This window comes from Sceloporus undulatus, chromosome 4, assembly GCF_019175285.1.
Source record: "Sceloporus undulatus isolate JIND9_A2432 ecotype Alabama chromosome 4, SceUnd_v1.1, whole genome shotgun sequence".
In the NCBI taxonomy this organism is placed as follows: Eukaryota; Metazoa; Chordata; class Lepidosauria; order Squamata; family Phrynosomatidae; genus Sceloporus; species Sceloporus undulatus.
In genome coordinates, this window is record NC_056525.1 from 119,680,753 (window position 1) to 119,685,144 (window position 4,392).

General features: G+C 39.6%; 1 protein-coding gene across 1 annotated transcript in view; it reads left to right on the forward strand.

The window, feature by feature from the left end:
• TRMT1L (tRNA methyltransferase 1 like) overlaps positions 1-4,392 on the forward strand; it is a 25,738-nt gene that overhangs the window by 4,598 nt on the left and 16,748 nt on the right. The gene's annotated exons all lie outside the window — the stretch shown is intronic.

Genomic DNA, 4,392 nt, shown 5'->3' on the forward strand with positions numbered 1-4,392 from the left:
CCAGCAACATCGGGGACTGCCTGAGAGCTGGTGGAGGACTACTTCTGCCGCTGCCCCCCCCCCCCATGTCACCTGGGAAGAAGCTCCCCAGAACTGCGGAGGACTGTCTTGGCGCTGTGGTGGCTTTTTACCAGGGGGGAGGGGTCAGTGAGAGAGGGGTGTTTTTATGTATTCTTAATTGTTTTATGGATATTTGCTGTGAACCGCCCTGATCTATGGAAGGGCGGTATAAAATTAATAAATTTATTTATTATTTATTATGTAACTTTCTTTTTACTCTTTGGCAGGGGACCAGAAGACCAGGAAAGAATTGATGACATTCCAGAAGAATTTAGATGTTATATTTGCAAAAGCCTTATGTCAAATTCGGTTGTAGTTCCTTGTTGTGGTCACAGTTTTTGTTCTGAATGTATCACAACTTTTTTGATTGAATCAGATGACCATATGTGCCCAGTGTGCAATCAAACAGATGTATGCCCCATTGCTTTAATTCCCAACAAGTGTTTGCGTCAATATTGTGCCAGCAGAAGCTGATCACTGTGGGACTCTTTTCCTCAGCGTCCTGGCCTTGGCGTTTGGCGGCCAGTGAGCGGGGCCTTGAAGGAACACCTGGGGGAAGCCTGTGAGGAGCTCGCCGGTGAGAGGGGCGAGTATAAAGCCGGGGAACCGGACCCTCCCGACACGTCCCCTTTGCCTCCTCCCCGCCGGACGTTTGCCAGCTGCCAGTGTCGCGTTTTCTGCCGGGTGGCCTCCTCCCGGGGTGTCGGAGGTGCACATCTGCGCACCGCCCCGGGAGTGCCGCCCACGGACTGAAGGGGCACAGCTGCGGAACTGCGCAATTGCGCAGTTCTTATTGGGATAGGGAGGCTTTGGGCTAGCCCGGGAGCAGAGGATGCCTGTGGTGGCTAACCTCTGCTCCAAATTCTTTTGGATGTTTGACATTTCCTAGTAGGTGTGTTTTTATATTACCTTTAAACGGCAAACAAATGGCAGATTACCCACCTGACCGCTCCAAGAGCAGGATTGCATTCCATAGTAATGCTTAGTGGTGTTTCACTTGCACTGAAAAGGAAAGGCAAGGAGGCGGCCTATGCAATTCTCTCCATCAGGATCCTACCATAGAACTAGTTACAGTGTACTTAACAGGGCAAACCAAATGTGGAAATGATGAGAGAGGAAATTGTCTATTTCTGTCTGAACCCCTTTGGAAAATTGACTGTCATTCCCATGAATGCTCCACTTATTGATTCTTTATATGGTTTCTCATCAAAAAGGCACAATAAAATAATTAAAAGGAGGCATTTTACTGTTGTATTTTACTGTAGCATAAGCCACCTCGCTCCTGTAGGAGAGGCGGGATAAAAATGAAATTTCTATTCTATTTCTATTCTATTCACACTCTTGGAGTCGGGTGGTAGAAAGCCAGAGATTGAACACATTGACCTCTAATATTTTGTGCATTTAATAAGTTTATTTATTTATTTCATTTGTAGGCCACTTTCCTCCCAGACGTTTCCTCCTCTTTTTTTTGATATTTGGTGTCATCCTCACATAGGAGCTTGTTGGAGAGACAGACACAGTCATGCCAGCAATACTTCACCTTTGCCAAAGTAATAAGGTGAACATTTATTGCACATTTTTAAAATTACAGTCTGCTTCAAAGCTTTGAAGACACAGTTAGGCCCATTGAAACCTGCTATACTAGGAGCTGTAACGGACCCCCACTTAAAGATGGCAGGCGCTTGGGCATTACTTATCCCACAGCTGCCACCAATTGTGTAACGGTTACCCTTCTTTCCTTATTGCTGCCACCAATTTTGTAATGACTACCCTCTTTTTAAGGGCTGGCGGCAGGGTCTTTTCTTTATAGAGTAGCGTGGAGCTGATATGTATGACTGACAAGCTTTTATGTAAACCAAAATATAAACTTGATTAAACAGAACAGTTGGACGTTTTATTCTTGAACTAAATGATATTATGTAACTTCTAGTTCAGGCACAGGTTACTTAGTTATATTTCTTCTTCTTTTCCCCAGTTTCCCTTTTACTGTATTGGGACTTTCGCATCCCTTTCAGACAATTCCTCTTCCTATTTCCGCCCCCAAGGCTAACAATATCTCTTAGGATCTAATATAACCACAACCCCCTGTTAGAGCTTGGCTAAATGATATTATGTAAATGGTATTATGTTGACTAGGCAAGGACGTTTTCCCTTCAACCTTAAATCTTTTTCCTCATCTGATTTTAACCAAGGTTTGACACTTTTAGGACTCCTTTTTTCCTGGCTAACTTTTTTTTTTCTTTTGAGCTCCTATGACCACAGCCAATTTGTCATCAGGCTCATTAGACCTATTAATCTTATGGTCTATGACTGCTACTTTTTCTTTTTTATTTATCACGTCTACTTGCTCTTGTAAAGCATTTTCTTCTGGTGTAATTTCTATTTTTTCTTTTTGTATCTGTGTCTTGGACTTTATATTGAGAAGTTTGTGTTGGGGAGTATTGTATATTGTTTTTATGTGGCAAAACAGGGTTTTCCATCCAGCCTTTTGCTTGTGTATTGGCGTTATGGCAATTTTTCACAAGAGTTTGAACTTCTCTGTCTTTAGAGTTTAGCCTCTTTTCCAGTCTGGCAATCTCTGTGTACAGATCTTCAGGTTTTAACTTTATGTTATCAAGTTCACCCTGATCTTTATTGACTTTTTGATGCAGAATCTGATTTTCTTGTTTTAAACCATATAGTTGTTCTTGTAACTTTTTATTTTCCTGTATCAAAGCCTCTTTCTCTCTCTCTTTTTGACTAAATCTCTCATTTGTTTCATCTAACAAACCCTGTAGCCTGATAACATCTCCTTTATATCTATGTAGGAGCTCTTTCTTGCTAGTTGAGGACAGTTTCATCTCAGAAATCTCATCTTCTAATTCTGAAATAATCTTTTCTTTCTGATCTAAACTTGCTTTTAGAGTAACACTTCCCTCTGTTTCTCTTTTCAACAGACCTTGTAACTTCTGGTTTTCGGATTCCAGATTAGCTACTTGTTCTTCAGGTGTGTTAATAACTTTATCCTGGTTTTTAAACTTTTCTTTAAAACCATCCAGTTTTTCTGCCAACTCTTTTTTATATTTTTCTTCTAATACGTCTTTGTTATGTTTTAATTCTCTCAACTGTTTTTGAAGCTCCATCTCTCTTTGCTGTGCCTCATATTCTTTTCTTCTTATTTCTTTTTCTTTCATTTCTCTCAAATATTTCAGTTCTCTTAACTCTCCTTCATATTCTTTTTCTTTTAATTCTTTTTTATGTTTCAGGTCTTTTAATTTAAACCTAATCAAATCACACTCCTTGTCTGATATCTCTATATCATCACAAGCTTTTTCAAAACTGGCTAGATATATATCCAAGTTACCTCCAGTAACATATTTAGGGAATTTCTTTGGATCATAAAGAGGGAAACCCTTAATATTATTCTTTAAAATATAAGTAACTCTAGATTCTAAACTATCCATTAAGTCCCATGTCTTCATCTTTATGTCATGCATTTCTCTATCATGAACCATCTCAGTTTTCATTTTTTTTCATTTTTAGATCATGTATTTCTCTGTTATAAATATTTTTCTTTTCACTTTCAATTTTGGCCTTTTCCCTTTCTTTTTCACTTTCAATTTCCTTTTCTCTCAAAACTCTTTTACACTCAATTTTGGCCATCTCAAGTTTGATCTTCCACATTTCTAAACTTTCTTGAGGTTTAGAAACAGCCGTGTCACCACTAGCCACCATTTCTTCTCTAACTTCCTCTTCTTCCATTTCTATCCCTGCTGGAGGTTTTTCTTAGGAGGCCTTGTTAATAGTATTTCCTTACAAATACCTCAGACTTTTACCTCAGGAAATACTCTATTTTTACTGTGCCTCAATTGAGTCTACAGAATTCACTTGGATTTAAAGTCAAACTAGTGATTCCCTACTTTCACCACAGATGTTTACCTCAGGAATCACAAAGTGTGCTCTTTCTCTTCCTAATAGTCTCTTGCTAATACCAATCTGTTTACCTCAGAGACTAGTCTTCTCTAGGGTTGTCAGTCTTTAAGTGATCTCCTACCAATTACCCTTTTCGATTTTACCTCAGAGATCACTCCTCTGATTCCAACGCCTAGATTTTAAACTGTAGGTTTTTGTTCCTTTCAGTTTAAACGTATTATCGGGTATCTGGTCTTCCCACTCAGACCCCTTAACTTCAGCACACTTCTGGCCACCTGATTTGTCAAATCCAGGTGCTTTAACAACGGTAACTTTCTTTTTCTTCCAGTCCCCTACAATTTACCTCAGCAAATTACTTCAGGGGCTGATATTACTCATCCAACCTAGTCAGTTTATAGGTAATCTCTTACACAGTACCCT